Source organism: Convolutriloba macropyga, chromosome 12, assembly GCF_964194025.1.
Source record: "Convolutriloba macropyga chromosome 12, txConMacr16.3, whole genome shotgun sequence".
Classification (NCBI taxonomy): Eukaryota; Metazoa; Xenacoelomorpha; order Acoela; family Convolutidae; genus Convolutriloba; species Convolutriloba macropyga.
Genome location: NC_134479.1, coordinates 37545230 through 37556149, shown reverse-complemented (window position 1 = coordinate 37556149; position 10920 = coordinate 37545230). Strand labels below are relative to the sequence as shown.

Here is a 10920-nt window from a genome sequence, read left to right as displayed (position 1 = left end):
GGAGTTCGTCTCAGAAAGCATATACTCAATGAACATGATGTCAAAATTGAAAAAATCTATCATTGGACCGACTCATCAACAGTGCTACAGTGGCTACAAGCAGCGCACAAGAAACAACAAGTTGCGAACAGAGCAGCGGAAATACTGAAAACTCATTGATGGATCAATGGAGAAACGTCAAAGGTGTCAAAAACCCTGCCGACATCGGAACCCGAGGAATGTCCATCGAAGGCCTCAAGGAGTCCGTATGGCTAAACGGGCTGGCATGGCTCCAGGCAGATAAGGATAACTGGCCAAAGCCATGGTGTCAAGAGAACCCGAGCAAGTTACCAGTACTGCAGCAACAGAAACAAAACTAGACCAACTATTTGACTGGAGATGATACAGTACCTTCAACCAAATTAGAAACTTCATTGCATACTTCATGTGGTTCAAGACAAAGCAGAGGGGTACCCTCAAAGCAGATGAAATTCATCAAGCAGAGCAAATACTGATTCGATTTGTTCAAAACGAAAGCTTCCCGAATGTTTCAAAGTCGATAACTAACAGCAAAGAAATCTCGAAAACATTGAACATATACTCTGAGAAGTATGGCAGATCAGATGTCATTGTCAATGCTCAATTCAAGAAAATACATACTCAACCTCCAATTCAGCACGACGATTCCACGATCGTCAATTTTGCAAATGTGGTTATAATTGTGGTGAACACCTTGACTCAACTTGGATACACATCAGACCTAGAAGCCGAAGCAGGGCTAAGTTCAACAACGAGAAAGCTTTCGCCGCAACTGAGAGAACAGTGGTTGCAGTATATGCAAGATAGTGTCGACTACTGAGAGGCAACCTGATTACTTTCAAAGAGTGGCTTGCCTCCAAAGCTGTAAATCATAAAAACTTGTTAGCACAGACAAACTCGTCGTTTGACAGAAACAAATTTCAGAGCCGTGATAAACCGAAGACGAGTACCTTTGCTTCAAACACTGAAGAGTCAAGCAAACCCAAGAATTTTCAATGTCCCTTCAAAGACGGACAACAGCCCGTTTGGACTTGTGAAAAGTTTAAATCGATGAAATTAAACTAACGACGAGAGCAAGTCCAGAAATTCCGACTGTGTTTCAATTGATGAGACCAGGTCACATGTCGAAGGACTGCAAAAGCAGGACAGCAGTGTACCCAGCTGTGGAACGCGACACAACAGGCTTTTGCACAGCGACCTACGGAAGAAGGAAACTACAAAGAATGTCTCAGATGCTACAACGGCAGTACCAACTAACATTACCCAAGGAGGACTCCCAGTGGTGCGAATCAAGCTGACAAACATACTTAAGCCTAGATGTACTAGCAATGTGTGATTCGGGATCCTCAATTTCATTTGTGGACAAATCAGTGGTGTCAAAACTCCAACTCCAAGGCCAAAAAGCATCTCTATCAGTAGCAGGGATCCATGGATCACAGGATGTGAAGACTGAAATAGTGCCGATAGCTGTTTCAGCGCATGAAACGTCTCGACCATTGACAACAGTAAAATTCTATGTGCACGAGAAACTGAAGTTGGGAGACCAGATTGTGGAGCAGCAAGAGTTTAAAGACCACTATCCATATTTGAGGAACTTGCCAAAACAGAACTACAATCTAAACGAGGTTCAAGTGATTCTTCGACAAGATTGTTATGACTTCCATCACCCTTTTGAGTTCAAGAAGTCGGAAGACAAAACTGCACCATGGGCAGTGAAATCAAAGATTGGTTGGGCCTTAAGTGGACCCCTACCAGCGAAGCAAGCAGCAACTCTTGCAACCACAGCAACATCAATTGCAGATGACAAATTGGCAAACCAGTTGAGTAAGTGATGGGATATCGAGTCCTACGCCTCATTTGCGATGTCACAGGTCATTCAAAAGACGAACAACGAGCAATCAAGACGTTGGAACAAACGACCGGATTCAACGGTGAAAGATACGAAGTTGGACTTCTGTGGCGAGAGGAAGAAGTGAAGTTGCCGAACAACTTCTACTCTGCAATGGGGCAGCTCAAGTCCCAAGAACGACGCCTACAGAAAGACGAGACGCTACGAAAACGCTATCAGGAAACAATTGACACAGATGTCGATGCTGGATACGTTCGGAAAGTTGATCAAGCTGAACTGAATGAAACCAAAGAGAAACTGCAGTGGTATTTACCGCATCACCCCGTCATAAACCCGCACAAACCCGAAAAAGTCCGACAAGTGTGCAACGCAGCAGCAAAGTACCAAGGTGTAGCCCTTAACGACAAACTTCTATCTGGACCAGACCTGCTGCAGAGTCTGATCGGAATCCTTTTTCGCTTCCGAGAACACTAAATAGCTTTATCAGCCAACATAGAAGCAATGTTTCTTCAAGTTGCTGTCCCAAACGATGATAGCCGATGTTTACGATTTCTCTGGAGAGAAGATCCAGAGCGGAGAATAGAAGTCTATGAGTATACACGCCACGTCTTTGGGGCGAAAACCTCGCCGACTTGTGCAAATTACGCTTTGCATCTAGTGGCGAAAGATAACGCAGTCAACGACGAAAATCTCGTCAAAACGGTTCAGCAAAATTTCTACATGTACGACTTCCTTAAGCTTAAGTCAGTCAGAACACCTCAAGAAGCGATCGAAATCTACCGGAAAGTCAGAGACATACCCAGCAAAGGTGGATTCAAATTGACGAAATGGATAAAAAGTGACGAAGAAGTCAAGTCACAGATCCCAGAGACAGACAGGTCAACGAAGAGGGTGAAAACTTTGGAAGCTGAACCTCAATCATCCTCAATACTTGGACTAAACTGGAACGTGGACACAGACAGTCTCATTGTCTGTCGTGTAACTGATCCAGAAGTTCCGGCAAAATAACTCAGAGAATTGTCCTTTCCTTTGTCTCAGCAGTGTTCGATCCACTTGGGATATGTTCACCCTTCACGATAAGAATGCGTTCCCTACTCAAAAGCATTTCGGCAGCAATGGGACAAGCATGGGAGAACGAGTTGTCAGCAGAACACTCAAAACTGTCCAGTGATTGGTGCTCTGAGTTGAGAGAAATAAGAACGATGTCAATCAACCGACTTTATTTTGAAAACGGATGCACAAACCTGAGACTTCACATTTTCACAGACGCGTCAGAAGAAGCAATGTGCATCATGGCATATCTGCAAGACGAAGCAACGTTAAGACTCACCTATGTGATAGAGAAATGCCGTGTGGCACCCATCAGACATATGACGATACCAAAGTTAGAACTTCAAGCCACAGTTTACGGAGTTCGTCTCAGAAAGCAGATACTCAATGAACATGATGTCAAAATTGAAAAAATCTATCATTGGACCGACTCATCAACAGTGCTACAGTGGCTACAAGCAGCGCACAAGAAACAACAAGTTGCGAACAGAGCAGCGGAAATACTGAAAACTCATTGATGGATCAATGGAGAAACGTCAAAGGTGTCGAAAACCCTGCCGACATCGGAACCCGAGGAATGTCCATCGAAGGCCTCAAGGAGTCCGTATGGCTAAACGGGCTGGCATGGCTCCAGGCAGATAAGGATAACTGGCCAAAGCCATGGTGTCAAGAGAACCCGAGCAAGTTACCAGTACTGCAGCAACAGAAACAAAACTAGACCAACTATTTGACTGGAGATGATACAGTACCTTCAACCAAATTAGAAACTTCATTGCATACTTCATGTGGTTCAAGACAAAGCAGAGGGGTACCCTCAAAGCAGATGAAATTCATCAAGCAGAGCAAATACTGATTCGATTTGTTCAAAACGAAAGCTTCCCGAATGTTTCAAAGTCGATAACTAACAGCAAAGAAATCTCGAAAACATTGAACATTGCCAAATTGTCACCCTTCATAGAGGAAGATGGAACAATTAGGGTGAAAGGCCGACTGAAGCATTCAAACCTCGCTTACAATGCCAAACACCCACTGTTGGAGAAAGCACATCGAGACAACCTACATGAGGGCACAGAATATGTGAGAAACATGCTTCAACATGAGTACTGGATCATCGGATTAGGAAATGCTTCACGAAAAATCAAGTCGAGATGTATCAAATGCAGACACAGGAACGCCAACCCAATCCACCCACCGATTGCTGACCTACCACGAGAGCGACTTGATGAGCACATTTTCCCATTCACCCATACCGGACTCGACTACTTCGGACCCATCGAAGTGAAGTTCCTACGACGCACCTTGAAGAGATGGTGCTGCCTCTTCACTTGCCTAACAACAAGAGCAGTACACATCGAAGTTGCACAGTCATTTAACACCGAGTCATGTCTAGCTGCAGTGACAAGATTCATCGCACGACGTGGCTATCCGAGCACCATCATCAGCGACAACGGCACGAACTTCGTTCGAGCAGCCAAGGAACTAAAAGCATTCACGGACGAGTGGGACAAAACTAAGATTGAAAGCGACTTAGCTCAGAAAATCGTTTGGAAATTCAACCCACCTGGAACTCTGGTGGAATCTGGGAAAGACTGGCTCAAAGTTGCAAGAAGGTCATGATTGCAGTCTTGGACAACCGAAGCCTTACAGATGAGGTACTCAGTACAACGATGTGTCTTGTAGAGCAAACCCCGGACAGCAGTAAACACGACCCAGAGGATCTGACAGCCCTTACACCCAATCACTTCCTGCTAGGACGAGAAAGTGCAAGTACACCATTTATGCCATCCAGCGAACGCTACCATGACCTGAGAAAATCCTTCAAAACGGCTCAAGCATATGCCGACATGATCTGGAAAAGATGGACACGTGAATATCTTCCACAATGGAATCGGAGATCAAAGTGGTGAAAAGAACATGTACGAAATCTGAAAGAAAGAGAACTTGTGTGGATGGTAGATGATTCATTGAAACGATGTGAATACAAGATGGGACGAGTCATCAAAGTCTTCAAAGGCGACGATGGCGATGTACGATCAACGAGATTCAAGATGGCACATGGCGAATTCAACAGACCGGTTGTGAAACTGGCGCCAGTCTTCTATGATGGTGTTATGATCGAAAACTGGGCCGGCGATGTTGGCGCCACTAATGAACAGAAGCATGAGCCAACAAACCAACAGAAATGAAATTAAAACGTTAAAACTTGAAATTTTGTCAAAACTCAAAAAAGGTCAAAACTGAAAAATTTTACCGGAAAAATTTACCGGAAGGTAAACCCTGAGCAACCCAAGGTTCTAGCACACTGTTAGGGTAACCCCTAAGCTAACCATGGACCCAACGAACATTAATGCATCATACCTACAAATGTGGCTATTAGCGCTTATATGGTGCAAAAAGTGCATTTTTTGATATTTTGTCATTTATTGTTAAAATTCTTAAATTGTTAATTCTACGATCCCTTAGGTGTTTATTAAATGTCATATCTCATACATTTGAGGTATTTAGTGCTACGTACGTACCAGCAGTGCTTATGTCAACAAATTAAATATTGCGGTAATTTGACATTTACTACGTAAACAATGACCTAAATCATATTCTTGATTATCTATGATAAATGAGAAATATTTGATTATTTACTTTAAACCAATTGTTTGAATAGTGAAACCATATTGTACTTAGAACCATTAAAAACTTATACAGAGCAGTTGGCTCTCGGATTGACTAAAATTTGATTCTTTAACAACTTTAGTCTTTTTTGCTAAGTTCTGCTAGATCTTAAGATCTTGCGAGTTTTAAGTTAGTTGAGCTTACTTAACGTGAAGTTAGCAACAATAATAGCTACTGGCTGAAGCCTTACAAACTTCAGCACGAGATTGGTCATAGATTTTCACTAAGGATTTTCTTAACTTCAATCAACAAAATTGAAGTTACAGTCCTTTAATTTAGCCGAGCGACTAAAAATTTACAAAAGATTGTTAGTCAAATCGAACCGAGTGAAGAACCAGGCCAGCGTGAAACTCCAGAACCAGGCCGTGAAGATTAGGTTCCGCTGAGATTCATGAGCAGCCGCAACATGGCGAACTGTTTGAACACACTTTCTCGGCAAAACTTTCTGCTAAATAAACTTTCTTTTTAAATAAAAAATGGCATCCACTTTGGGGCACTTTGTTCAGCTTGATCGGTGGTTCAGACATTAAAACTGCGGACACAATCCTCCTTTAACTAGATATGGGCTCATTGTGCCTCCGGTTCCCCAGAAAAGTTTCTGGAAATAACATTTTTCTTCCGGTAATTTGATCCGATATTACAAAAACAATTGTATTTACTTTTGATATATTAAGATTTTCGCTGGCCAAAACGTATTACGAAAAATTTTAGAAAAAATGCGTTTTTCAACAGCCGAGCAACCATAGCCAGGCACCTTTTGTTCTCGTCGTTGAGTTTAGAATTAGGATGAAAACGAATTTCGATTGTATTTTGGGTCTGTCATTTTTCAAATCATTTTTTTGCAACTTTTTCAACCCAATCACTAAAAAGTCTTTTCTCACTTAAAGGTGCAATCAATAAGATGTCCCATAACATTACAAGGTCTAATGAAACCATAGTGTTTTATGAGTGGTTTTTATGGCTTCGACCAATTGTTCCGTAAAATTTTAATGTATTCTGATTTTCCAACATTTGATGTTCTCATTGTAGTCTGATGACTGTCTATTCAATCAAATTTCTAACTGGGTATCAAGGGAGCTCTTAAGGAACTATCTAATGCCTTCAGTTGATACAATGCTTTGTTGGTAATATATCTCGATAAGTTTCGAGAATTCATCATTTATTTTGGATGACTTTATGAAATTAACTATTTCGATTGGTACATTTTATAATTTAATGGAGAAGCAGTAGGAAAAAGATCAGTTTTGGGCTACTTGTGGAGTTTTACAGTTCAAAAATTATTCGGTTTTTAATGGGGCGCTATGTTTTTTATAAAAATTTTGCCATTTTTGTTTTTTATGTTAGTTACAGACCAGAATGATTTCAAATCAAACCTCAATAATCCACAGCTCAAATTTACAGGTAAAAGGGAGGCCAATGAACATACATAAAAATTTCAGCAAAAAGAATGTTTTTTTTTGGCATCAACGCCATTTGAATAAAAATGTTTGCGAAATTTTGAGTTCCAATTGTCTTCCTAAGCAGCAACAAGTTAAAACGACTGAGAATTTTTTCGGTTGAAAACATATAGTTGCTATGCCTTACGGTTTTAAAAAAATGACTTCAAAAAAAAGATTTGACTTAAAAATTATTTTTGAGGTTTGCCAATTTCAATCTTTGCAATCTTTAAGCGTAGTCTCATTAGAGAGAGAGGAAATATTCTTTTTCAAGTGAATTATAACGTTTTAATTGTTGTTTTACTATTACGTGTTTTTTGGTTTGATACTACGAGTTTTCATAAATCTTAATTTTTTTCAAACATTTTCCAATTTTTTAGTTTCTATTTTGCTATCTTGACGTCATATTAATGACACATTTATGACAAGTCGCATATCACATTAATGGCGTTGAAATAAGGCACAATTGATTATATTCAGTGAAAAAATTTAATCTTATAGGCGTCAACACGGTCTACTGGCAAAATTAAAATGACTCTTGATTTTTGCCTGTATTTGTTCTTTTTGTAGTCGTATAACATTCTGGATAACTACAGCTCTCAATGGATTTGCATGATGGTATAAATGAAGCCATTGAATGATTTCAGTTGATAGCTAACTGCTTTCATTACTTTGAAACTATTTGTTTTGAAAAATGTAAAAATTCTTGGACTGACCTTGTTTTCTGCCTTGTTTTAAATGTTATTTTCGAACAATAAGTTCTTTTTGAAAGTTTTCTATCTCTTCCTTTTTTGGTGGACAATTAGGTTAAAAACTTGGTTGAGCGGGGTCGGAATATTATGCGCGGACGCACATTACCGAGCCTCCTTGTTTAGTTTTTAAGGTCTACGAGCAAATACTTATATCACCAGAAAAATAAAATTCAAAATTACGTTTCCAGCCGCTGACTCATCAATTGATATTGATCAAAAAAATAACTGTGCTCTGATAAAATATCAACCTAATTGATTGAAGGACCGTTGTTACAACCATTTAATCACTTTTGATTACAAATGCTTACTTAGCTATTGCTATAAAATCTATGAAATATAACTAGTCTTAAATAGAAAAGTAAAAACAGCGAAGTGTTGAGTAATGAAATAAATAAGTAAGCTCAACATACCAAATGAGCACTGGACGAGAAATTACTAATTAAAATTTTGATAGGAGGTAATCTATATTATAAGCCACGCAGAAGATATACTATCTGAGCATTAGGTTTACAAGCAAGTCTCTATTGAATCCAGCCAGTGTTTCAATCTACAGATCTAAGGAGCGAGCAAAAATGACTGAGATTTGAAAACAAAAGAGGAATAGAGGATTTATTCGAAGGAATAGATAAGAATGACACCTTTGTGCATGTTATTTTAATAAATAGAGGTTAAATTAAACACATAGCTAGGGATTGTATGTACAATAGCGCTAAAACTATCGGTATATAAAATATGCTTTTAAAGAATAGAATATGTTCCACAGATGCATTGAATTCCCCAATTTTGAATCAGGAATCAAATGCGTAGAACAACCCCCTCTCGGGATCCATGTTCATTAAGAGAATCCCCCATTACGGCGTCGTAGTTTTCTAATACATGTTGGGCGATTCAAAGGTCATGATTAATGGGAAATTTGAGCGAGTGGATCTAATAGGTTCCTAGGACCAGCCTTTATGAAGAGAATATATCAATTTATTGTCGGAAAGTTCTTAACATTCACTCACGCAAAACATGCATAAAGCTTCTTCACGCAGATCTTCATTTCCAGAAATGTTAACGGAGGAAAGGGAAAGTTTCAATTTAATAAAGATAGTATTGATATGAAGAAAATTAAGACTTCTTTATGTAGTTAAAGATTATGTATTGATTTGAAAACTGATGCCCTAGTTTTCTCTTCGATAGAAAGGGCAAAATCCTGCTCAATAAGACGCCATTTGATTTGTTTTATGTTAATGTTAAAACTAAGAAAATGGTTATTTTGTTCTCCCAGTTCTGAAAACACGATTATTATCATGTACTTAGCACAGGCTAGTCACAAGCTTCTCACGAAAATACCAAAACAACTAACTAAAAAGTTAGTTTATATCAAAATAACATTTTCTTGAACGTGATCATGAGATGGTGTCCTTTATAACACACTGGCTAAAATTAAGTAAAATGCACCAAATTTGATTAAGCTTTTAATCTTACAAAAACACGAAGACATCAAATTTAGCATTAATCATACTTATTACAGTGGTAGAACAGTGGACAGACGCATTGTTGATTGAAAAAGGACAAGAGTAAAAGTTATCAAAAGTATTAAAAATAAAAAAATATCTACCAGGTGTCAAAAGCAGTACTGCACAAATTTTTGGTTAGGCGAACGAATCAAATAGAGAAGTTAATAATTAAAAAATCGAATATTCCGGCAAAATTTGTTAACATCACTTGCTAAATCTCATCCAAGCATTAAAATTGGCTTTCCAGAAAAGATTGAGAATAAATATATATACACTTAGAATCATACATGGTAGGTTGATATCGAGGCGTAAAGCAGGGATTATAAAACGAAGAACAAATTGTTCGGATGATATGCAGCATAATACACTGGTTAATGAGCACTGATTAATAGCTTGTCACACAAGGGGGAAAAAGCCGAAGCTCGTATTTCATCTAACTAATGGGGTTAAACCTCCCATTTGATTTTGAGCAAATCGCAGCTAGCCTTCCACAGATTTTCCGCCAATTCCATATTCCTCGCATTCTTACTGGGCTGTTTGGCTTTTGAATCTGCATAATACAACCCCGTTTCGTCACCTGCTTTGTGGCTCACAGCGCAGTAGATTGTAGTCAAGGCCCCTTGTCTTTCAGTTTTCGCCATAAAACCAGCACAGCAGTAAAAACATTGCGCAAACTTACTTGAGCGAGCCAATTCCGATTTGACAAATCCCGGATGAACTGCATATGCAGTAATTTTGCCAGAATACTTTTCAGCCAGGCTCTTCGTGAAAAGTATGTTCATTAATTTTGTGTTGCAATATGCGCCAAATCCTTGCGAGGGGTAAGATTTTTCACACTGTAAGTCATCTATGAAGCTGGCCTTTCCACTATCATGTGCCATTGATGATAAGTTAATGACTCTTGGTTTATTCGGCGATTTAAGTAAGTTGTCAATCAACAGATATGTCAGCAAGAAATGACTCAAATGATTCGTTTGAAACTGAGACTCAAATCCATCTTTTGTGACCTGCCTCGGACCACCCATTTTACCCGCATTGTTGATCAAAATGTCAATGACAGGATACTCTTTCTTAACTTCTTCAGCAAATTGTTTCACATTTTCAAGATCACAAAGGTCTAATTTCTTAACAACGAATCGCTCTTCAGGAAGGTTATCAGCTCCTTCTTGTTCACGCAGAGTAGCAATGACTCGGTTAGTCTTTTCAAGGTCGCGATTGGCCATTATGATTGTAGCTCCTCGAAGCGCCAAGTCGCGAGCTGTTTCTTTACCACATCCAGCACTTGATCCAGTAATTATAATAATTCTCCCATCTAGTCGGTACGATTCTCTATTCAGATAAGCGTCTTTAGCTTCAGAAGCTCCAGCCATTAATTCAAATAAACTATCAATCTGAAATATAAGATCTAACGTACACATTGCTCTCAGGCAGTTGCTAAGACTATTAAATTGAAATTGCCCATGTGGTCGCAGGCGAAAATAATTCTGAGCGACAAAGAAGTAGAAAACACTAGGTATTGGATGAACAAATAAGCTTTGCAACGGTGTCATAAATTGCATTGCAAATCGGTGTCATAGATTTTTCGGCAGAATACGACCATAATTGATGTTCACACGAACTTTACTTGGATTCATAAATTTTGTTAT

At 39.1% G+C, this 10920-nt stretch overlaps 1 pseudogene; it reads right to left on the bottom strand.

Moving 5' to 3' along the window:
- Window positions 1–8349: 8349 nt before the first annotated feature.
- LOC142350875 (retinol dehydrogenase 12 pseudogene) lies at window positions 8350–10661 on the bottom strand (annotated as a pseudogene).
- Between the last annotated feature and the right edge of the window lie 259 nt (window positions 10662–10920).